Genomic DNA, 27,170 nt, shown 5'->3' with positions numbered 1-27,170 from the left:
ATGCCCTATCCTAGATACCTGCTAGTGTTATAGTTGAGGAAGGTATTTTAGATTATATTGATTGCAAAATAGAAGACCTAGGATCTCTAGTGATCCTTTCTTAGTTAAGTTTATTCTACGGGAAGGAAAAGAAGATCAAACTGGAATACAGCATCCTGGAAAGAAAGAAATTTCATAATGCAGTCTATTTCCTTGAAGAATTTACAAAAGCTCACATCCGCATCATTCTAAGCAGAGTGCATAGTGACAAAATGTATCTTGAGTGCACACATGACATCACACCGGAAGCTATTCATGTCATCATAGGTTTCTGTAACATTGGAGATGTGCCAGCCCTAAGGAAAGTCATTAAGACAGAAATGACCAAGCTCACCGGTTCTATGAGCGACCAACGGGGAATGACCGTCAATACCATCAAGGACAATATGGTAAAGTATGCTTGTATAGTGATAGGATACCAGACATTCTATGCTAGCAGAATTAACTCTATCTCTACTGCAGCGGTAAATGTTGCCTACAGGATGATCATGGAAGATGCCTCATTTGATTTATGCACCTGTATGCATAGGCAACTTCTGGTGAGCCTGAAGTCAATTAAACAGAACAATGCCTTAATATTTAAATTTGGACAACTGTTGGTAGGATTATTTTTCTACTTTCAAGGCTATTTCCCAGGAGTCGGTGCTATACAATGGTCTGCTGACCAACCAGTTACCAAGCAAATCAGAGAGAGTCTACAAGGTAGGAATCGGTTATCCTGAAGTCTTGAACAAATAATTTGATGAGTTCAGATGCAAGATGAGCCAAAGGGTGAGAATATCTGGTGATATTGTCAAGAAGTATGAAGAGGACATCTATTTTATCATCAAAGTAGATGAGTGCATAATGGAGGTGGTTGAGCCTAGAAAAGAAGAAGTGGAGCCCATGGGATATGAGGTAATGTATGATATGCTAGACGAGTATGCTTCTACCCTACTTGCCTCACCTCTTGATCCTAAGAAGAAGAGAACCGACACCTATCTAGAAAGGGTAACACCAGTTGAAGAACCTTCAGTGAAGAAAGGAAAGGCAGTGTCATTGGTATTGGCACCAGTTACTTCATCAAGTCCTAAAGTGACCAAGCAGTCACTGACAAAGAAGAAACTAGAAGTTGCACTTGCTAAGGTCTTTGAATGGAAGCGGAAAACTAAGAACACCTCACCAAACTCAGAGGATACAGAACCTGAGGTATATCCTAAAAAGAATAGGAAAATGAGGAAGAAGACAAAGACAACCAACAATGAACCGACGTCATCAACACTGGTAAATATAGACATTTCCTCTTACAAACCTTTGACACATTGTCAAAGAACTATCAAGAATATTAGGAGAAAAGTGCTAAGTGATTTAATAGATCATTTTGATGATTTTAATGACAATGAAAAGGAGGAAGTTGAACAAGAAGTTATCCAATATTTATGTATTAATGACCCATTGCCATCAGAAATTAGATCTGTGACACCAGATTCTTTATATAATTCTTTAGATAAAAAATGGCGCATTGCCATAGAAAAGGAACAGGAAATAAGAGAAGAAATATTTGCACAATATTTTCCTGATTGTCAAATTCAGAACTTTATGAAGTTATGGAAAAGTACAAAGGCCTCTTCTTCATGAGAAGAAGAAGTTTCCTGTTATTGGAAGGGAAAGTCCCTGAAGTGGCAAAAGATACCCACTCGCATGCCAAAGCTGGTCTGAGGTTGCACCAAGTGTCCAAAGCCAACAAGAAGGCTGAGCAAGAATCGGAAACTGGAAAACTGAATGAGGTGTATGATAGTGAAGGAGAACCGGTCATTGAATAAATGGACCCTATTGACATTGACACTTTGGATGGTGAAAATGTCACTCCGGATGCAACAAAGGACAAGGCTAACAAAGAGAGAGTGGACAAAGAAAAATAGGACAAAGAAAAGGCTGATAAAGTGGAAGTGGAGAAAGAGAAAAAGAATAAAGAGGAAGAGGAGAAGAAGCAAAAGGAAGAGGAGAAGAAGAAAAAGGAAGAGGAGAAGAAGAAAGAGGAAGAGGAGAAGAAGCAAAAGGAAGAGGAGAAGAAGAAACAGGAAGAGGAGAAGAAGGAAAAGGAAGAGGAGAAGAAGAAAGAAGAAGAGAAGTGGAAAGAAGAAGATAGAAAGGAGGAAGAAGAAAAGAGAAAGAAAGAAGCAGAGGAGCAAAAGAAGGCTGAAGAGGAAAAGAAAAGAGCTAAAGAGAAGGAGGAAGTGACAAAGAGCACACAAGTAGAGACCCCAAAGGCAACTCATAGTCAAGCCAAATCGGCTGACATTACCAGTCCCATTGACCTCCAATATGAAAATGAAACGGAGCTTCTCCAAAGCATTAAGCTTGCCCAAGAGCGACTGGAAGTGCTAAGGAGGAAGAAGGAACAAGATGTTATTCAAACTGCGGTAGAAACTCTTACCAGTTTGATACCCGGTACCAACCTCCCCAGTAACGATTCCTCTCTGGCCCGAGTGAAACTTTTATGCACAGTTGTAGAAGACCAAGTGCAATGCCTGGAAGATGTTGCTGAAGCCAATGCACAAAAGAAGCATTAAAAGGCACTAAACACTGCCTTAGTGAAGAAATTAAATGAGCTCCGATCTGAACTTTAGAAAGCGCAGAAAGACATAAGAGATGCTATGGATGAGGGAAATTACTGCTCAGTAAGATAATCCAACCCCATCTATTCTGTGATGATGTGCTTTCTCAGAAAGACAAACTGCAATCTGATTTGCAGGCATATATAAGCACCTTCAAGATGCCCTATGATTCCTTCACCACATTTGGGCAAACTGTTCACTGGTTTCAACTCTAGACTGCCAGAATAGAGTTGGAGATCACCAACCGGACCAAAGATTTGTAGAAACTTCAACTGGTTCTACTACCACGATGGCAAATAATTCAAAAGTGTTATTTCAATCTGGATGCCTTAACGGTCACTCAAGAGATGAGTACCTTGGACGCCATGGAGGAATAGGTATCCCAAATGTAAATGAAAAGTGAGGTTGCTACCTCATTGCTTGAGTCATGGTCCTTATCCATGAAGACATTTATGCAGGATTTTAAATCAGTTTTTTATAAGTTTCACTCATTATTGTCCTAAACATTTATTATATTAATGATAATGAGAAACAAGGGTTATTCTGCAATACTTTGTCATTGTTGGCAAAGGGAGAGTAGTGTTTTGTATTTAAAATTTTAATGCATGTTATGTATACTTTCATGTTTATCTCTGTAAGGGAGCAGTATACATTGTGTTTTCTACAAAAGGGATAGTGTATATACTTAGGGGGAGTAATTTTGATTATGGCATATTTTTGTTGTAAAACACTTAGATGTCAAATTTTTTCCTAAGTGTTGCCATCAATGCCAAAGGGGGAGATTGTTGGCATTTTTGATGATGATGTTGTGACTGTCATTGATGGACACACACTTGCTTTGAGATCACTTTTTATATGTATGAGTTATGCTCAACTGGTATTTGTTCCAACCGGTATTATGTATTATAGTCTTTAGACTATCGGTGTTTTGCAGAAAGTGTTTACCGATCTCAAGTAATATGAAGACCCAAGCGGTATGAAGACTCAAGCAGTTCAAGGATCCCAAAGCAGTACAAAGAAACAAAGTGGTTGTTATCATTTTTTCCCAGTATTCATTTTAACAAACCGGTAATCGATAAAATATGTGAACCGGTAATAGGTAAATGTATGAACCGGTATTACTCTGTGATGAGTTACCAACTGATATTATTTTTGTGATGAGTTATCATCCACCAATACTTTGGCGGTGATTCTGTGTCATGTTACCAAATGTGTCCAGATGCACTAAACCTAGGAACTTGCAATGTAATCCTATTGGACCAACATGAAATCAGATTCCTTTATAAGGACATCATGTCTAGGGTTTTAGGAGTTGTTAGGGTTTTGTGTGGTTGATGAGGTTTTTGCATGTGTGATCACATAAGAAGATTAGGTTTGTGTGAAGAAACAGAGTGTGAAGATTTTGAAGACTGAAGTAATGCTGAAATGCATTAACAATGAGCTATCAAGGATCTAACCAAGTAGACTGTGCTAGTATTTAGATCACTCACTTGTTGATTACTCACATCTTTGACAAGTTTGAAACCCTTAACCGGGTAGGCCTGGAAAATCCTTTGTAAATCCTCTAACAAGGTGGTTCACAACTGTGGATCTGAAATCCTCTCACAAGGTAGTCTTTAATCAGACTTATCTCCTAACAGAAATTGAGATTCCTAACAGGATCTGTTCTGGTGAAGAACATTGTATGATTTTAACCAGTCTGACCTTAACCGGTTTGGTTACTATTCTGCAGATAGTTACTTGTGAGTTTCATCTCACCATGGTTTTTCCCATTTGGGTTTCCACGTCAAAATATCTTGTGTTATGGTGTTTGTTCTTCTGTGGGTGAATGACTTATTTTTTATTTGGTTTGCATTTGTGTTAACCAGTTTGTTAGTAAAACTATTATATTAGTTTATTGCTAAACTATTTAAGTGTTTGAGTTCAGTAATTTTTGGTATACTAATTCATCCCCCCCCCTCTTAGTATTCATCACAGTGGAGTGTCATCACATGCCATCCTCATAATATAATAACATAATAACACAAGGCACTAGCCTGATGGACATGTGAAGCCATCTCAACCTATGAGAAACTAAGGGAGATTAGCTTACATATTCACGACCTTCTCATGCTTATCCTAAAACATCATCCCTAGGACTAAGTCATGAGGCACAAATAAATTTATCATCTTATTAATTAATCTAACTACCTAACCCATCAATTATTAGGTTATCACTTATTTACAAATCACAGAAAACTCCAATGTTCCCTGATGGTCTAGACTTCATGCATCCTTACAAGGAACCTCATGCAAGCCTATCTCTCATGACCCCGGTCATCACAACGAAGCCCACTCCTCCTAACATGGCCCAACAATAAATCACAAGAGGCTCTACTAACATAATTACATGAAAATAATACTCAATGTAGCCAACAACTTCCACACATACTCTTACAACATAAACAAGGCTACAACAACATCAATATAGCAAAACTAGCCTCTTGGCTAGCAATAAATAACGACATATCAAGCCATCAAATGCTGCCATCAAATAAAAGATAACATCATAGCAAGGCCTACTCACTTGCTGGTCCAAAATAGCATAGTAATCATCTCAATCATCCATGGCCTATCCACATGGAAGAGAGTATAAAATATACACAATGGTGTAGAGAAGCAAATATACTCGAAATCATCAAAATGCATCAAAACTGATCAAACCCAAAACTAGAAAATATTAATAGACCTCAAATAAAGACTCTGGTACAAAAATTAATTCGGGAAAATATCTCAAAAATGACCAAAACTGAGAAAATACAAAACACAGACAACTTCTCACTTTTTCCCTCCGAGACAACACTTCTGTCAAGAATAACATCACTTATGTCAAGAAGAAGAATGCTTATGTTTGTATAATTGTGCATATGTATCCTGAGACAATGCTTATGCTGGGCAGAGCAGTGCAAATGCAATACAGAACAATGCTTTTGCACATTAAGACCACACTTTTGCAGAAACAACGCTTTTGCACAAGACTTACGGAAATTTTGAAAACTTTCAGGTAAAATATCAAAATCCAGACTTTACAAAAGGGCTCGAAAAATATATGAAAAGAGACACCCTGAAACAAGGAATACGATGGTATGAGCATAATAAAATATCTTAAACTATAGACCAAGATTTAATCAAATATCTTCATGCCATAAAACAGATAGAACTTTTGCAAAACTCATAGAAAATCAAATGAAGACAGTCCCAAACAATCACAACTGAGGACCCACAAAGGGAAAACCAATCTACTCTCATACAAACAAGGATTAACCAAAGATCTTCACAACAATATTCAAAGAGCCATGAAATGCCATACACAGGAAAACCAAAAACATATTTTCCAGCAACTATACAAAACCCAAATAATATTAAGTTCCTCCCCAAATATTAACCTTCAACAATATTAAAAACTATAGAATAAATAATACTTCAACCCAGACCCAAAACATTGCAGACACAATGCATACACAGAGAAGCCATTGAAAGCCAAAATGCAAAGTGAAGAACTCCAACCTGCAACCTAAAGTAATGGATTGAAGCTAAAGAAGAGCTCCCACAAGCCAAACCAAATCCAATCCAATCTCCCACCAAAACCAAGAGAAGAAAATCCAAAACCAAGAAGGAAACTTGCTGGAGAAATTTCCAGAGAAGAGCCAACCAACCCAAAAAACTTCACGGGAATGAAAATAAAAAGTATCAATAATCCAAAACCCTATCCTCAATCTCAACCAATCAAAATATTTCATTTTGGAGTATATTTTACCAACCCACCATATAATATAATTTATTCACCCATTTTGAATTTAACCAATGAGAGTTAAGGGTAGGTAAAGTAAATAAAATATTCTTATCTAGCTAAGTGGGATTGTTTTATTTCTTTATTTAATTTAATGTGTTCATACACCCCACTGAGGAATAAAAGTCAAACTATTACATAAATATAAGTTGTAAATAACTAATCCAAATGGGGATTAAAATCAAATAAACCAAAAGCTAATAAAATAAATTAAAGAACCAAATAAATGTAAGATATCAAATAAATATCAAACCATAGAAGGTCAAATAAATAATTAAATAATGCAATACCATTAAAGATTAAGTCACAAATATTACATAAATATTACACAGCAATAAGACTTATCAAATATTAAATAATCATAAAATCAATAAACATTAATTATCAAATAAATGTAAATACCAAATAATTAAATATTCGAAACATAAATTAAATACATTAAAATAAACACTACCAAATATAAAACTACACATCAAGAGCCACATAATTACTCTAACATAAACAAATAAATCAATCGATATAAACTAAACTCACAATACCAAAAGGCCAAGCCTACTAACCGACAAGGTAAATTATGCCAAGATGTTGACTACTCATGGTGAACAAGTTAGACCTAGAGTATGCCAGGGGAACTCATGCCATCTCTGAACCACATAAGTCATTGTAAATAAAGCTTTGAAATGCCTTTTTAACTTTTGAAAACCTATTTATGCATTGTAGTAAATGTTGCAACCAGTTACCTTGATTTTTCATGGAGTTGCCTACCGAAGCATCAAATCTTCACTAAATATTCCGGATAACATCTACATATATGATTTAAGCCTTCTACAACCTTCCAGAATTGATTGCAGATCTCCGAAGAGGGGGTTTTTAGAATCTGCATGAAAATTTCCCCCTAAGGCAAAAAGCCCTAGTTATTGGATGAAGATCCTACATCAGATTCAGGTGGAGATCCATTATCTACCTTGGATTCGTCTTTTCTGACCCACATCTTCTCATGCTTTTCTTTGATCTCCTCTATTTTTTCCTTTCCTTTCTCATCTAATTTGTTCTTGTCTACTGGAGCACTCTTGTTCACATTTATGCTTCTGCAATATTTTGCAATGTGATCAGTTTTATTGCATGCACGACAAACAACATTTTGCATAGGTTTGAAGTTAATCTGATTTGGTCTCATCCTGGACTGGTTAGAGATATGTACAAACATCCCACAAGCATAGCATCTCTTGTTTTAAAAATTAATCATTATTGCTCTGCACATGTTTGACTTGTGACTAAAATTATTGCATACAAAACACTGACCAGTAAAGGTAGGACCATTGTTCATATTATTCATTCCATTATTCACCCTACTTCTACATTGATTCACCATATGGCCAAATTTATTGCAAGTAAAGCATCTACCATTGAATTTATGAGCATTAGGTTCTCTTATTGGAGGATTCTTGTTCTTAGGCTTTGCATTACTTTGTCCAGATTTGGAGGATTCTCCTTTCTCAAATCCAAGTCCTCGCATGTCCTTTCCATGTCTCTGACTTTCTAGCATCTTATTAAGCCTTGCGGAGCTAGCATTGAATTTTTCTTTGTATTCATTCACAGTAGCAAGTTAATCTCTTAGGGCAACAATCTATCTTTTAAGTTCTTGACTATTATTCCTTGATTGTGTCAACTCAAACTTCAACTAATCATTCCCATAGGCAACCCTGAAGCATTCATCTTCTCTTTCCTTCAATGATTAAGTCAAATTCTCTTCATTCTTGTTCAGGTCCTCAATCTCCTTAGTCATCCTCATCACTATGGATTGCATCTCATTCTTCAATGCAACATTCTCTCTCTCAAGCTTGTCAACTTTGTCCTAATTCTCCATGCATTGATCTTCTTTCTCCTTCAGCTTGTCCATCTTCTCTTTCCTTTTGTCTCTTGTAGAGTTCACTTGGTCCTTCAAGTCATTAATGAAGCCTTTAGTTACATTTAGGTTTCTCTTTAAGGTATTGATCTTATTTCTTGCTACATCAAAATCCTCAAGTGCCACACTAAGTTGTCTCTAAAAACCTGAATCCATTGATTCAATCTCCCGGACCTTCCTCAGAGGAACTAGGCTCTAATAGAAATTGTTGGAATCAAGGAACACTGAGAGGGGGGGTGAATCAGTGTTCTACCCATTATCAGATTTTCTAATTTAACCTTAAACCACTGGAAGCATAAGCATGAACTAAAATGCAAAAACGCAAAACAATTTTACCACAAAATAATAAAACCAAGATTGTTTACATGGAAACTCAAATGGGAAAAACCATGGTGGGATTTGAACCCACAATATTATTCCACTATGGCCAGTAGAAAAATAGTATTACATGAGGGGGAATGCACAAGAATTCAAGCACGCTACCTAGAGCTCACTGCTCAATTAAGGGCTACAACTCAGAAGGCTCACTGCCTTATTGATAAATTACAGTGATGAAACACAGTGAAAAAACTCCAAAATAGAATCTAACAATGCCTCGATGAGTTTTGGTTAAGCTCCAAATCTCTGACTATATCTGCTCTGCAACTTTGCTCTCTTTCCTGTCTCAGTTAGCTACCGAATCAAGAATGCACTACAAAGGATTCTCGATCACCACTCTCTCGCATATCAATCACACCACATGCCAAAAATATCTTCAACACCAATCTTATATATCTACAATCACAAAATAATCATTTATGAAGTCGGCTTGATGATAATGTCTGTATGTCAGCTCAATCATCCCATGCACAATTCATAACACCACAATCACCGAAAAGCTTCCGGACCAAAACTGCTCTGCTCAACTTGAAATACTGGTTGGCATCCGCTTCCGGATATCAAGATCCATGATTACTAGATAGTAATATCAAGAAGAGTTACCATCAATGAAGACCCTAAACCACTAATTAAGCATTATAATGCAATGAACGAGTGTCAATTGCCAACATATACTACCTATATATACAAATCATTGACCTTAACTACAAGGTTGGCCAAACCCTCAACCCTCAATTACAAAAATACATCTCATGATACATAATTCAATCATAAAAAAAACATAATGACATATATGACATAGCATGGACCTAAATCAAATCTCCAAACACGCATCATCACCAGAAATCTCGCCAAGATCATCTACAACATGCTACACCACCAAGAATGCCACATAACATGAACAATATCACTGGATCAACAAAATCATCAAGAACATGCACAAGAATCAATGTGTGCCATCAAGACATATAGGACATGATCAAGAAACACCAACAAGCACATTAGAACCATCTACAATAGTTGTACCAACACCACTTATTCAAATCTTCATTGATCAACATACTAACTCTCAAGAACACTTAACAACAACAAATCAGACTAGAAAGATAGCTTGTGGAGCACCAAATCACAAACCATATGAAATGAAGATACATATGAACATCCAAAATATTCTCCCAAATCCGCAACCAAAGATATGATCATAACGGAGCTCACTGGATCAAATACCAAACTCTTCCAACCACAGAACATAAGAACTGAACTTCAAACCATATCAAATAATATGATCAAGTAAAATTTTAGATCACTTAAACCAATAAGTAAACCAATAAGGAATGAAGTATTCTAGCATCCGAAACAGATAAGTCAACCATATAAACTTAATACAATCACCAGAACACCAAAAAAACTCTCAAAATATAGGAATATGTTGACATCAATGGCAACAACATATCCTAGCAGCAACATTATCCCACAATCTCCCCCTTTGGAATTGATGGAAACATATGGATGTTAAAAACAATCAATGCAAATGAAATATATCAACACCAACAATTTGCAACAAACTACCCCTAAGATCATGCACACAAAGCTCCAAAGATAAGGCAGTTTTTCACATGACTCTCACCCCCTTTGACAACAATGCCAAAGACAAAATACAAATTATGCTCTCTTTCTCCCAAGACAGTCTTCTAAGAAAGACAACCTACCCCTTAGGATAAAATAACAACTCAATCCATTGATCATTTGAACCAGTGACTACTCCAGCTGAGTAGCAACACCAACTCATCAATCCAGACAAAAAGATAAGGCTCTGAAATCCACTGGATTGATGCAACTCCATTCATCTAGTTCTCAATAGGAAGGGCAAAGACCTCTAACTTGTCTCTTAAATAGACAAATGTATCTGCAAGAAAAGGTTTAGTGAATATATATGCTATTTGATCCTTTGTGGATACATTTTCCAATCTGACTTCCTCATCACTGACTTTCTCCCTCAAGAAATGATATTTTATGGACACATGCTTTGTTTTAGAGTGCAGCACCAAATTCTTTGAAATATTAATATCACTTGCATTATCACAATAAATAATAGTAGGTTCATCATATATAACTTTAATATCCTTCAACATTTTCTTCATCCAAACTACTTGGGTACAATTACTTGTAGCAACAATATATTCAGCTTCAGTAGTAGATAAAGATACAACATCTTGTTTCTTACTGGACTATGAAATAAATTTCTTTTCCAAAAAGAATGCTCCACTAGTAGTGTTCTTCTAGTCATCAACATCACCAGCCCAATCAACATTAGTATAGGCACACAACAGGAAATCATCATTCTTCGGATAGTATAAGCCATAGTCAACAATCCCCTTCAAGTATCTAAAAATCCTCTTCACAGCGGTAACATGAGTCTCTTTAGGATCAGCTTGGAATCTGGCACAAAGACAAACAACATGCATAATATCTGGTCTAGTTTGAGTTAAGTACAATAATACACCAACCATAGATCTATAAAAAGTCTGTTTAACTTTCTGAGATTTATCATCCTTAGACAACTTGCATCCAGTCACCATAGGAGTTCCAATAGGCTTAGAATCAGCTAATCCAAACTTTTTCAACAATTCCTTCACATACTTAGATTGAGAAATGAAAATACCTTTACTGGTCAGAGTAATCTGTAATCCTAAGAAGAAGAATTTCATCTCACTAATCATAGCCATCTCAAATTCCTTTTGCATATCATTAGCGAATTCCATACTCAAATCATCATCACCGCCAAAAATGATATCATCAACAAAGACTTTAACAATCAAAATGTTATCATTCTCAACTTTGAAGTATAAATTACTATCAACAGTACCTTTACAAAATCCCAAATTTAACAAATACTTATCCAATCTTGCATACCATGCTCTAGGGGCTTGTTTCAGTCCATACGGATCTTTCTTCAATTTGCATACCATACCTCCTTCATCTAATAAAGAAAATCCATCTGGTTGCTCAATGTAGACTTCCTCTTCAAGATCACCATTCAAAAAGGTTGACTTGACATCCATCTGATATACCTTAAAGTTCTTGTAAGTAGCAAGCAACAATATAACAACTTCAATTCTAGCTATAGGAGAAAAAATTTCTTCATAGTCAATACCTTCAATCTAAGAACACCCTTTACATACCAATCTTTCTTTGTTTCTGACCACTTCACCGACTTCATTTATTATTCCAGAACACCCATTTAGTACTAATCACATTCTTGGCTTTAGGTCTCAAAATATGATCCCAAGTGTTATTCTTTTCAATTTGATTCAACTCTTCATCCATTTCTTTTATCCAATTCTCATCTTTACATTCTTTTGCTACATCCTTAGCTTCAATATTTGAAACCAAACATATCTCTTCAACAACAATCCTTCTCCTATTCATCACACCTTTATTCTTGTCACCAATAATCTGATTTTATGAATGATTCAATCTCACATACATTAGAGTCTTCTGATTATTCTGATTTTCAGGCTCTCGCACTTCTTCATCGGCAACAACAATATCTAGATTAACTGTCTCCATCGGATCAATCTGCTTCAAGATCTCAGTCTGCACAGGCTTAGGAATATCTTCATCTGCAAAATTATATCCACATGCTCTGATTTTATTTCCAAGACATTCATCTACCTTCACATTTGCACTCTCAACTATCTTCTTCAACCTCTTGTAATAGCACAGGTAGGCCTTTCTCTTCATAGATTATCCCAAGAAGATTCATTCACCACATCTTGCATCAAACTTTCCTATATCCTCATCTCTTTTGATATAACATTTACTTCCAAAAACTCTGAAATATCTAACTATAGGAACATGACCAAACCATAGCTCATAAGGAGTCATACTGAAATCACCTTTAATATGCACCTGGTTGAATGTGTAAACAACAGTGCTAATAGCTTCTCTCCAAAAGGTCTATGCAATAATTCCTTCAATCAACATAGTTCTTGTAGCATCCAAGATAGTTCTATTTTACCTTTCAACAACTCCATTCTGCTAAGGGGTTCTAGGAGTAGATAATTGTCTTCTAATTCCATTCCTCTCATAGAATGTATCAAACTCTCCTAATGTTTATCCTCCTCTATCAGATCTTGGGCACTTTAGCTTCAATCCTATCTCAATCGCCACTCTAGCCTTGAATATCTTGAATTTCTCCAATGCCTTTTTATTTCTCCCTTAGAAAAGTAACCCATGTCATCCTTGGATAGTCATCAATCAACAACATGAAATATCTATCACCTTGCATTCTTCTCACTCTAGTAAGCTAGTATGAACAAGATCTAGAAATCCATTAGATGAATAAAACATAATTTTAAATGAGGTTCTTATTTGCTTTCCCATCTAACATTTCTTACATACTAGATTAGCAGGCTTCACAATCTTAGGAAAATCTCTAACAACTTGAGAAGAACTTATCCTTACCATGCATCCAAAATTAACATGACACATTCTCCTATGCCACAACCAACTTTCATCAATCTAAGCAATCAAACAACTCTTCTCACCAGCATTCAAGTGAAAGATATTACTTCTAGTCTTAGTACATGATTCAATCTCTATACTGGAGGAATTAAGGATCTTGCATTTACCATTCAAGAATTGCAAATCATATCCCTTGTCAACCATCTGTCCAACACTCAAAATATTATGTTTCAATCCTTCAACATACAAGAAATCATCAGTATTATGCTTACCATTGAAAGATATAGAATCTCTACCATGAATCACACAAGCTTTGTCATCTCCAAATCTCACTATTCCATCATCATACCTTTCCATACTCACAAAATTTCTTTTATCACATATCATATGATGTGAACAGACACTATCAATCACCCATTCATATTTCTCTTCAATCTTAGCATATAAATCTTTCTCCTCAACAATGCATCTTGAAGGATTCACTGCTACCAGATCATCTTCCTTGATAGCAATCAATATAAATTCATCTTTTGAGTTCCCATTCTTTGATTCTTCATCTATCACACCTTCATTAGCAACATAGTAGCATCTCTTCTATTTCTATACTTCTGATAGGGCTTGTAGGACTTATCACTCTTATTATGCTTCTCATATCTATCATATTTGTCAGATATATCATGCCTTTCATTCTTATCATATCAAGACATTCTCTCAGGCCACCTAGAAAAAAATTGTCCCATCTTATTACAAGAGAAACATTTCAAAGGCAACTTTCCATCATACTTACCGGCTCCTTTAGGAAATCTCCAAGCAATAAGGGTTTCAATCTCATCCAATTCTCTTTCTTGTTCTTCCATATCTCTCTTTTCTCATTCAAAACTGGATACCCAACATGATTTTTCTCTCGGATCATACTTCTGCTTCCCAGATATAGAGGCTCTAAATACAGTCTTTGATTTTCCATGTGATTCTCCAAATTCACTCAACTCAAATGCAGTATGTTTTACAACTAACATGTCTCTAGACACTATAGTCACACTCTAGATCTCATCAATAGAAACTACTTTATGCTTGTAAGCAAGAGGTAATGATCTCAACACCTTAGCAACAATCTCATCTTCTTCAAGGGTTCCACTAGCACATCTGATATGTTGGAGTCATTAGATAAGGTCATTTATTGTTGTTTCCAGGATATGTTGTTGTAATTGATGTCAACATGTTCCTGTTATTTATTCTGGTGAGTTTGGGGAGATCTTTTGATCCGGTTTTGTAGTTTGGTTATGCTGATCACTTCTTTGCCGAATCCAGTATTTCCTTTGGTATATTCCGGTGTGATCAGATCTTGTGCTGAGTTTTTGGAATATTGTTTGAGATGATCTTGTGTATCTTCATTTCAGATGGTTTGTGATTTGGTGCTCCACAAGTTATCTTTCTTCGTGACAATTGTTGATTGGTTGTGTTCTTGAGATTCTAGATGTTAATCGATGAAAATTTGATAAGTGGTGTTGGTGCAGTTGCTGGTGATGATTCTAAAGTGCTTACTTGTGTTTCCTAGTCTATTTCTATTTGTCTTGGTGATCCACATTGATCGTTATGAGATTTTTTGGTCGTCTTTGTCAACTGGTATTGATTTTCGTGTTATGTGGTATTTCTAATGGTGTAGTGTGTTGCGGTTGATTTTGGCATGATTTTTTGGTGGATGCTATCATTTGGGAATTTGAATTAGGTCCATGCTATGTAATGTAAATCATTATATTGGTCCGGTAATTGATCTTTGTATCGTGTAATGTAATTTTTGTAATTGTGAGTTGAGGGTTGAGGGTTTAGCCAACCTTGTTATCAAGGGTGATGAATTGTATATATAGGTGAGTTATTTACTTAGTTTTGGTGTCAGTATTGTGTCTGCATTATCAGAGAGAGGTGAATATGAAAATGAGAGATTTATCATTCAGTAAAGTTTTGAGGTGAGATTAGTGTTGTAGAGCAAACAATTGTGCTTAACCAAAACTGTCATCAGGCATTTGTAGATGATATCATTGTAGTTCATTTCTTTTGAATTATAGTCTAAATCATATTGTAAGTGTTGGCATTGTGTTTTCATTAATGTCAACTGGTATGGGATGATTACTAGTGGAAGAGATGTATGTGCAACACTGTTATGAAGGAGTACATGATGTGATATCTTGGATATCACCTTGTGTTGTGAAGAGGTGGAGAAGTGTTGTGAGCAGTTACTTGGGATGAAGAGGCAGAATGTTATCTAAATCACTTCAACATTGGAAGAAAAGAATGAACCAGTATGTTGTGAGGTTGCAGAACAATGGGACTCTCACCGAAAGAAGTTGTAGTCATCTTGAGAAGAGTCTGAAGAAGTCTGAAGTGTTTGTCACCTTGACAAACTGGTAGAGGAAAAAACATCCTTGATCAAGAAGAAAGGATGTGTAAATGTAAGTATAGGAATCTGATCTCTCTAAAAGAAGATAGGAGCCTTGTGAAGGTTAATGACATGATGTCATCAAGAGTGGTAACCAATATATGAGTCCATCGGTTATATATGCAAGGTGTTGTTGCAGAAGATTTCCCATTTGTGGAAATGAGCATACTTAGGACTTACTAGTCTATAAATTGGTTTGAGAGTTCCATCGATAGCTCAAGATGAGAGCAGATATGACAAAGTAACTGGTAGAATGGTTGAGAGCAGAAGGGTTAGAAAACCGACCGAAGTGAGGAACCGGTAAGGTGGTTGGTCGGTGATCCTACTTGGACTGACCAGAAGTGCCGAGCTAGGAGACAGTCTACATGGAGTCAACATGGAAAACATACGATTGGATAAAGATAGAATGTACAATGATGGGGTTGTTGCAGGGGTTGGTCAGCTTTAATAAAAAGTCACACAAATCATGGACATGTCGTAGAAGGATTGCAGGGGTTTGAGGATTGAGGTCTAAAAGGAAACTACGAGTGAGCTAAGAGATTGAGAAGATTGAGGCGATGAAGGAAACAACCCAATAGATCTCTTGTGACTAACCGAAGGATTTGCTGAGAAGGTAAAAAGAAAGCAAATCACTAGGATTAAAGGGTGTGATCAAGGAAACACGATTATGGTAGAGATATGCATTCAGATGTCAGAAAGATCTGATCTTGCAAGATCTGATTGGATTTGGTATGTCTTGAAGATGGTAAAGAAACCCTAACCGCCTGAGTTTTGAATTGGCATTTGGTGGGAAATCTGGGCTATAAGTAAAAAGGCCTAAGAGATTGTTTGTTGCTGCTGAATAAAGAGGATATTGTATTATTACGAAGTTGTAGATTTATGCAAGAAAAGACAAGATTAGTCGAGTGCTCAACGAGCAAGAGAGGGAGAGTGGACCTAGTTGAAGCTTTCAACCGGTTGGAGAGAAGAACCGGTAGTGACTACACCAGCAGAAACCAGTGAAGTGCAGAGAGTGAGGTGAAAATCCAGTAGAGTAGCAGCAGATGTAGAGCAAGAAGAAGTGAGTCGGTAGAAGAGAGAAGTACTTCACCGACAGAGTAAGATAGTTGATAAGGTTGCAAGATTCACTTGTAACATGATAATAACTTATGTATTTGAAGTTTTCTTTATGGACACTGAGTTGTAGCTTGGTGTAGGGTTTGGTGCTCCTTTGGGTTGTAGCCCATAAATTTGTTAGGGGTTGTAGCTCCTTGGGTTGGTGCCCTAAACTGTGTAACTATGTTTAACTGTGAGGTTGGATTGGAGCAGTAGTCTCCAGCAACATTGCTCATCGAGGTTTTTCCCACATTGGGTTTTCCTCGTATATATTGGTGTTATGTGATGTCTCCTTGTGTGTGTGTGTATTTGAGCTAGTTTTAGTACCAACTGGTAAGTCTTCATTGTTCTTGATTCACAAACTGGTGTTTCTCACAAAAGAAAGCCAAAAGGAAAAGTTTTGAGAAGCACTGATTCACCCCCTCCCCCTCTCAATGGTGCATTGCATCTAACAGTAAGTCAGTGAGACTTTCTTGAGTGTTGTAGCCTTATGGGAAAATACCTTTTGAGTAGTGATCTCTAGGCAGTGTTCCTAAATGCATATGCATTCCTAATTCTAATATTTTCACATACTACTATAGAGTATCATCTTACTGTGGGTAGGTTCCCACCATGGTTTTTCCCTTTACTGAATTTTCCATGTCAATCTTGGTGTTGTGTGTTGTGTTGTTAATTTTCTTATCTATTCATTTCTACAATTTATCAATTATTGTTTTGGAGTTAATTTTGAAAATCCGATGAAGACTGATTCACCTCCCTTCCTCTCAGTCTTCCTTCTTGATTGCTGCTTACAGTTTATATCAGAGCTAGATCCTTTGGTAGAAGCATAATTGCTTGAGGAGATCTGGGATGGCAACTCAAGATATTCTTTTCAAGAAGGACAGTCTAAGGTTTGATGGAAGTAACTATATTTTATGGAAGAGACGGATAGAGGTGCATTTGAAATGTCTTGGAGAAGATTATTGGAAGATTACTAGGAATGCCTATGTTGTTCCTTAGAATGGACCATCCACTCCTGATGAGGTTAAGGAAGAAAAATACAACATCAGAGTGAAGGAAGCATTACTCAGTGCCTTGACTGATTCTAAAATGACAAATTTTATGGAACTTCAAATCGCACATGAGATCTGGGTGAAGCTTGAAATCCTGTATGAAGGTGATAGTCAAGTGAAAGTTGCTAAGTTGCAGAGTTTAAAAGGAAAGTATGATACATTGAAGATGGGAGATGATGAGAACATACATTCATACATGGTTAAGGTGAATGAGCTTGTCCTTGGTATCAGATCTGTTGGTGGAAAGATTGAAGAAGATGAGATTATTGCTAAGGTGCTAAGATCTTTGCCTCCTTCTTATAAACATAAGGTTGCTGCTATTGATGATATCTTAAGTGTAACTATAGTGACAAGAGATGTGTTGGTTGGAAAAATTGTTGCATTTAAGCTGAGCAAATTTGGAGAATCACATGGAAAGTCTGAGACAACATTCAAGGCATCAACATCTATGTCCGGTAAGCAAAAATATGATCCTGATGAGTGCAAGATATCTGGATATGAAAGAGAAAAAAGAGATAGTAGAGAAAGAAAGAGAGCTTGATGATCTTGAAGCATTGATTGCCTGGATAATATCCTAAAGGTGCTAGTAAGTATGATGGAAAGTTTCCCTTGAAGTGTTTTTCCTATAATAAGATAGGACACTTTTATTCTAGATGTCTGGAGAGAATGGATAAGTATGACAAACATGATAAGTTTGATGGGAATGATAGATATGGGAAGCATGGAAAGTATGAAAAGTATGATAAGCCTTATAAGTCTAACTAGAAGTTTAGGAACTAGAAGAATTGTTATTATGCTACAGATGAAGGTGTTATAGACAATGAATCAGAAGGAGATGAAGTTGTGTTTATTTCCATTAAAGAAGATAGACCTGTACCTATTGATTCCACTAGTTGTTCTTCTAAGGAGAAAGATTTGGTTGCTAAGGTAGAAGAAAAGGGTGAATGGGTGATTGACAGTGGTTGTTCACATCACATGACCAGTGATAAAAGAAAATTTGTAAGCATGGAAAGGTATGATGGTGGAATAGTTAGATTTGGAAATGACAAAGGCTGTGTAATTCATGGGAGAGGTTCTATTTATTTTGATGGTAAGCATGACACTGATTGTTCGCTCCATCAATAGGAATAATAAATATAGTTAAAGTCTCAACCCAAAGTTTGGACATTCACTCTATGAAGTTACTATCTCCATAACTGAAGTTCATTTGATTGTCAACCCAAGTTAGGCCAAACAGCATGTTGTTGATCAAATTGGGGCTAAGAAGGAGAATACAGAGCTAGAGTTTTGGTAGTATTTCCATCTGAGATAGTCATATCCCCTAACCGACATCCAATATATGCATAAGTTGTAGAAAGCCAAGGTCTTCCAAAAATCACTTGATATCCTCCTTAAAATACTTCAACAAATGGCTAAGTTCCATTCTAGAAACTCCATTACCAGATGTTGATGAAGAAATTCCTGGCTTGAAACACCTACTCTTCTTAGAAGCAGATCTAGAATACTTCTGACAAATTTTTCCAATGTCATTCCATGTTGATTGTGTTATGTCACCTCCTCCCATAAGATCCAAAGCATCTGTGCATTCATCACTGATTCCTCTCAAAAATATCAGCTTTAGAAAATCTTCATTTAGAGTGCTATGCTTGGACTTTTTGACACTAAATAGAAACCTCTCCAGATAATCTTCAAGACTCTCATCTTCTTTCTGTGTCATTCTAAAAATATCATCCCCATGGCAGTCAATGCCTCTACAATAATCCTTGTATTTCATGAGAAATAATCGTTTCATCTCATCCCATGTAGTGATTGTCCTACTCCCTAGACTTATAAACCATCTTAAAGATGATTCTTTCAAAGTGGAAGGAAATATTTTGAGTCTATGAGAATCTGTAGTATAATCAAAACTCCTACATAGGATATCAGACTCAAACAAGAATGTGTCTGGGTCCTCTATCACTAATCCATAGAATTTAGGGAGAGAAGAAGTTGGAATGTTCTTGAGATTAGCGTTATCATGTTGATCAGAAATAGGGAGCTCAAATGTTGGTGCCACAGGTGGAGGTGGGTTATTCCCACCAGGGGTGGATTTCCTTACATTGGGCTTTAGGGAGAATTCACTAAATGAAGTTCCTCTTTAGAAGGTCCAAAGAGAAAATGGAGGCTGTTCTCAAGAAGTTCAAATTCAGGAGGGTTCAAATTTTCTAGGATTTGATATATTGCAAGAAAAGGATTTACATCTGGGGGGTCATATGGATTGAGTCTTATATGATTAGGATGGTTGGGAAGGAATGTACCTTGAGCATCTCTTCTTTCTCTATGCATGCAAATTCATAAGAATTGCTTTAGACAAACTAGGCTATCAAAAACAACTAAATTGAAAACTAAAAAGATAATAACCATAACAGGTTCTTAGTTTGACACCATCCCCCGCAAAGACACCAAAAATGTTCGCTCCATAAATAGGAATAATAACTATAGTTAATGTCTCAACCCAAAGTTTGGACATTCACTCTATGAAGTTACTATCTCCATAACTGAATTTCATTTGATTGTCAACCCAGGGACGTATTACTTGAAATGGGTATGCACTATATATGCACTAAGTTCCTACGATAGCTATCCTACATTACTGCGGAAACTAAAATCTATTTGGGATAAGCAAGCAAGAATTAAAACAACTAAATGGCTACAAGAAAACTCTACATTAACATAAAACTCACTTAAAGAAATGCTAACTAAGCCCAAAGCTGTCAAACAAGAATTACTCTATTTGTTTTGGCTGCAGGAATAGTCAATCGATTTGTTTCCAATGGCTACAGAAACAATCAATGCCAGGACGTCTATTGTGATAGAAAAGGAAAACTAAACTTAACAAAGGCACATGATCACTCACCAAGTGGGACCCCTTGTATGAGTGTATCCAGGCTTCTAAAATAACTCTGAGTGCTCAAAATAACATAACTTTATTCATTGCTTTTCAAAAGTCGATACATCATTCAGAATGAAAGAAGACTAAAACACTCAGCAACTTTATTTCTAAATCTTCTTCTCTTTTTCCCTCTCTTTATTTTCTTTCTAACCTGAAAGAAGAGGCAGAGACACTTATTTAAAACAAAAGTACAACAACTTCCTACAATTAAGATCATGCCGATGAAAAGAGGTGGATAACATTCATGAAGGAAAACAATCGGAGTTAAGCCACTAAAAACGCAGATCTACACCAAACCACAACCAAAAATATAGCGTGGCGGTATTACAAGATTGATTCTCACTAAAGTCAGACATAAATGAGTCGTGCGTGCCTTGCTATTCCTTTGTCGTTCCTCACTCTCATTATCCTCTTCGCTGATTTGAAATTTTAGTCATCCCTTGAATATCTCAAACGACCTTCTCAACATGACAAGATAACCTTCTCCATAGCATATCATTTATTCTTGTAATTTAAAAGAGAGAACATACAAGCATATACATATCTATTTTAATTAATCATAACACTTATTTGTTTCATACATGATATTGCCTATGAAAATCCATATGGCAATAGGAACAAATAACATGGCTACAGGAATAACTGGCAAAGACAAAACATGATTTAATGGGTTCATTTAACATCTAAAATGGAATAATGGAGCAAAGAAGGGAGGATAAGGGGAGTGGTCAAGCCCAAAATTTAATTTTTTTGGGCAGGAGAACTAGTTCAGCAGCAGGACAATATGCACCAGAAGATTCAGGGAGCCCTTTAGAAGGGGAGAGTTTAGATATTAAGGAACCCAATGCTCATTTGGATTCGGGGGACCCAGGAGGGGGTCCCAGATCACAAGAGGAGCAAATAGTAGCAGGCAAGGGGAACGGTCAGGTTCAAAATTTAAATTTGGCAGGCGGCAAACCTGAAGCAGTTCTGGGATAGCAAGCGGCAAGCGATTCAGAGGATATTGTGAAGGGAAAAGAATCTAATGGGAAGGATCTCGAGAGCCCGCCGAATTCAGGGGATCTAGAGGGGGGACCTAGATGGATTGGACACATTGGTAAATGGTCGTCTCTGTTTGGGGTCAAACCCAAAGGTAATTCATCCTTGCCCCCAGTTAAAAATACTTTGAATGTTTCTTAGGGAAAGTTTTCCATCTCTATTCCTGACCAAATTATAGATCATAACATTGCCTGAATGGAAAATACTTTGATAGGAAAATTCTTTGGGATGAGACCAAACATTGAGGTTGTTCATGGATTTGTTAAGAGGAAATGGAACTTGAAAGGTCAGGTTGATGTGGTCGCTATGAACAAAGGATGCCTTTCCTTTTCTTTCTCTTGTGAGGAGGATTTCAGAAATATCATCTGCAATGGTACTTGGGCGATAGGCAAATATTTAATGTATATCCAGAAATGGTACCCTAATGCGGGAAGAGAGGATAAGTTTGTGGTCCAAGTTCTAGTTTGGATAAAGTTACCTGGGCTCCCTATGGAATATTGGGAGGAAGATGTGTTTGCTGGAATAGCAAATGCTTTCGGGGAGCTTATCACCATTGATCTAGTTATGTTATCCAGAAGAAGACTTATTTATGCTAGAATCTGTGTAGGAGTTGGGCCTAAAATAGATATGCCAGAGGAAATAGAGATAGAATCAAAACTAGAAAAATGGATGCAAAATATTGTCTATGAAACAATCCCTTTTGCATGCTTTCACTGTAAGAAAGTAGGGCACTGGGCTAAAAAATGCCCAAGTAATCCCAAAATAAAGTGTGGAAAAAGGTGGACAACTCTTTGAAAGCTTCGCCTTCAGATGAATTGGATCAAGAGAAACAATCTTAGGTAGGAAGGACAGAGGAGGTTTTAGTCAGAGAGTTGGGAAATGAAACGAAGAAAGGAGATAATGATAAGATTTCCCATCAAGAAAAAGAGAAGGAGTATAGTGGAAAGGATTCAAATGATGGAGAAAGAGAGTCACAAGTCAGCAGTCAAAATAAGGAAAAGGATAAGACAGAGAAAAATTTAGATCAAAATGAGAAAATGAATAACGGTCAGATGGATAAGGGAGTCAATCAATCCAAACATAACAAAGAAGAGGGAGACAATTTTAACTCAGTATCAAATTCATTTGAGTCAGAAAATGGAGCAATCTAGATCCAAGATGCACAACCTAATAATATCCTTGAACAAGGGCTATCGGAGATTTCATTAGCCTCTCCAACTCAGGTAAAGTTGAATTTTCTAGAGGAAAATGAACCAAGATGGGGAGATGAGGAAGACATCAAAAAGGCATTGGGAAAGAGTGAGTCAAAGCAGGAAGAAGAAGAAGTAATGGAGGATAAAAGAAAGAATAAGAACAAAAAAAGAATAATAACAACAACAACAATAATACATCCACCAGAAATATCAGAAGTAGACTAGGGGATGTGGGAGCTCAACATACTTCTCCAAGAAGATACTCAATTACAAAGAAGAGGACCATGGAAACAAGCAAGAATATAGCAGACGGGACTCAAAGAACCATCTTTGAGGCAGGTATTTCTAAAAAACCATGAAGATCATCTCCTAGAATACTTGAGTATTGAATCATCCTCACAAACATGATTTAATTAAAAATATGATTAGAGACAAAAACTCGGATATTTTTTTGATTCAAGAAACCAAAATGTCTAAGGATAAGGTTGAAGGATTGAAAATGTTCATTAATGGAGGAGTTAGCGATGGTAGTTCAGAAGGAGTTTCGGGAGGTATTGTTACTTTCTAGAATAAAAATACTGTAGAGGGAGAAGTGCTGATTTAGAACAACAATCTAGCTTGTATTAGATTTAAGCATTTGAAAGAGAGTACCTCATGGGTCTTAACTAATGTGTATGCCCCTAATACTAAGACTGGCTGAAGTGATTTTTGGAAAAGGTTATCCTTGTTAAGAAGTAGGTTTGCTGAAGATGGGTGGATGATTATGGGGGACTTCAACACCCCTTTGAAGGAAAATGAGAAAAAGGAAGGGTGCCAAACCAATCTAGACAGTATATTGGATTTAATGGACTTCATTAATAATAATGCTCTCCATGACCTGGATTTGCAAGGAGTTAAATACACCTGGACTAATAGAAGGAGCCATGAGGACTTAATTCAGGTCAGGCTTGATAGAGCTCTTATTTATCTGGATTGGTTTAATTTTTACTTTTGTTCTTTATCTACTCACATAAGGGCAGGATCGGATCACGATCCTATATCCTTCATGTCTGATGCCAAGAAGAGAAGAAGAAACTTTCCTTATAGATTTGAGAGAATATGGACTAAACACCCGGATATGGAAAGCAAAATCAAGGAATGGTGGCAAGTCAGAATTGAAGGTAATGCTATGTATAAAGTGATCAAAACGTTGAAGTTTGTGAGAGAAAATGTTAAAATGTGGAATAAGGAATTCTTTGGGAACATCTTTGTTTTGAAAGCCACTATTCTCTTAGATCTGAAAGATATCCAAGATGAGATTCAGAATAATGGATATACTAAGGTATCAAGAGATGTTGAAGATGAGATTCTTATGAAATATCATGACATAATAGCAAAAGAAGAAACTTTCTAGAAACAAAGGTCAAGAAATGTTTGGTTGAAGGAAGGGAACATAAATACTAAATACTTTCATATGTCCACTTTAAAACATAAGGCCATCAATAAGATAGCACAGATTAAAGTTAATGGTAGAATTGTTGAAGATGAAGAATCTATGAGGAAAGTTGCCACGGAGTTTTTCTCCAACCTTCTTTCTAAGGATCAAAATTTGGATCTGCAAGCTCAAAGGGACCTAATGGATTGCATCCCCTCTATCTTGGATGCATATAAAAAATCATATCTAACTGCTATCCCATCCAATGATGAGATTCTGAAAGTTGTCAACTCCTTTGAAGGTAACAAGGCTCCGGGCCCGGATGGTTTTCCCATGTTTTTTTTTCAAATGTACTAGCATATTGTTGGAGATGATGTTTCCAGAGCTGTGAAAGAGTTTTTTGGTGCTAGAAGAATTTTGAAAGAGTTAAATGGCACTTTTGTTGCCCTTATTCCCAAAAAGATGGGAGCCAATTCCATGGATCTATTCAGACCTATAAGCCTTTGCAACTCTTTGTACAAGATCATCTCTAAGGTTCTAACTTCTAAAATACTGAAGTTGCTTCCCTCTATCATTTCTCCCCAGCAAAGTGGCTTTGTCCCTGGAAGACAAATCTTGGATTCGATAATTTCGGTCCATGAAAACATCCACTCTCTGTGCAGTGCTAAAAAAGAAGGCTTTCTTTTGAAGCTTGACTTATCCAAAGCCTATGATAGAGTGGACTGGGATTGTATGATGGATGTTCTTTTAGCTTTTGGTTTTTTCTCTAGAAGTATCTGTCTTATTCTGCAATTAATCTCTTCTGCTTCTTTTTCTACCTTGATCAATGGGTCTCATTCCCCCTTCTTCAAGTCCTTAATGGGACTTGGACAAGGAGATCCTCTATCCCTAGTTATTTTTATTATCATGGCTGAATGTTTGGGGAGATGCATTGGAAAGCTTGTTGAGAAGGGAGAGTTTTGTGGGTTGAATTCATCTTCAGCGGATAAAGTCTGCTCCCATCAACAGTTTGTGGATGATTCTATAATTATGGGGAAGGCTTCAGTGCAGGATTCTAGGAGTTTAAAGAAAGCATTGGATAGTTATGGGTCTTCTACTGGGCAACTTATAAATTGGTCTAAAAGCTTTGTTTATTTCATCAATACTTCAGAAAGAAGACATATAAAAATAAGCAACATTTTGGGGTGTCAATTGGGGAGTCTTCTTGCTTCCTATTTGGGGCTCCCTTTATGTCAAGATCCTCCTAATACCTTCTGGGGAGCTCTTGTGGACAAATTCCATAAGAAGTTAGAAGGTTGGAAAGGTTCTCTTCTTAGCCAAGTTGGTAAGGTTCAACTTTTGAAAACTACTCTTCAAAGTATTCCTCTTTATGCCATCAGCCTTTTCAGAATTCCTACCAAATTTCCGGAGGCTATTGAAAAAATTCAAAGAAATTTTCTATGGACAGGGGTTGAGGAGAAGAAGAGAATGAATTTGATTGCATGGGATAAGGTTTGTAAACCTATAAGAAAGGGAGGTCTTGGTCTTAGAATAATAAGAGACATGAATGAGTTTCTTATGGCCAAGCAGATTTGGAGAGGTTATAACAACCAGGGAGAATGATATGGGACAACAAGTATAAAAGACAATATCCTACTTTTCTAAGCTTCCTCAATGCAAAAGATATCCCAATTGGATCTAATATCTAGAAAAATGTTTCAAGATCAAGAGATCTAATTGGAAAAGGTGTGAAATGGAAGATGGGGAAAGGAAACCTCATTAAATTTTGGGAAGATTCCTGATTGCTTGACTCCCTGTTGAGTGAAAGTCCTGAATGGGGTAAATTTCAGAATCAGTGCAAGGAAAAATATGTCTCTATGGTGGGTGACTACTGGAATGATGGACAATGGAAGGAATTATCCCAAGTTGATCCCTCCCTTGGTAATCTGAACAAAATTATGAACTCCATGGTGGTGGTGGATGATGAAGATCAACTAATCAAGAAACTTATAGCAAATGGTAAATTTTTTGTGGCCTCTCTTTATTATCAGCAATTTTCTAAAGTGGAGAGTCCTTGTTGGGCTAAGGCTTGGGTGAAAGGCCTAATTCCTAAAATTAATATTTTTTTCTGGACTGCCCTTCAAGATAAAATTCTAACTATTGATAACCTTAGAAAAAGAGGTATTTGTATACCTAGTGTTTGTTTTCTTTGTATGCAGAATGAGGAGAACATTAACCACTTGTTCGTTCATTGTCCCTTCTCTGCTGATATCTGGGGAAAATGTCTGGATCACTTTAATATCAATTGGAGTTTCCCAGAATCAGTTCAAGAGGTTTTTAATTCTTGGCATCACCCCTCAAGGAATAAGTCTACAATTTTGTTATGGAAATTGGCTTTACATCATATATGCTGGGGAATATGGAAAGAGAGAAATGAAAGAGTGTTCAGAGAGAAGATGTCTAAGGCTCAAATTGTGTTTGAGAAAATAAAACAAAACATAGTGGAAAATATTAATATCATAGGTGGTATTGCTAACCCCCAAGACAAGGATGATCAAATTATCTTCAAGAATTGGAGATTAAAGGGATGAGATTTCTTTTAGACTAATCCTAGAGAAGGTGTGAAATGGGAATGTCCTCCCAATGGTTGGATGAAAATCAACTTTGATGGCACTTCAAAGGGTAACCCTGGTAATGCGAGATGTGGTGTGGTCTTAAGGGATGAATGGGGGAAATGAAAAATCATTAAATGTATACCTATAGGAAATCAAACTAATCATGTTGTTGAGGCTATGGCAGCTTATCATGGGATGGTTC

This window comes from Cryptomeria japonica, chromosome 6 (assembly GCF_030272615.1).
Source record: "Cryptomeria japonica chromosome 6, Sugi_1.0, whole genome shotgun sequence".
NCBI classification, from domain to species: Eukaryota; Viridiplantae; Streptophyta; class Pinopsida; order Cupressales; family Cupressaceae; genus Cryptomeria; species Cryptomeria japonica.
Note: the sequence above shows the minus strand (reverse complement) of the source record.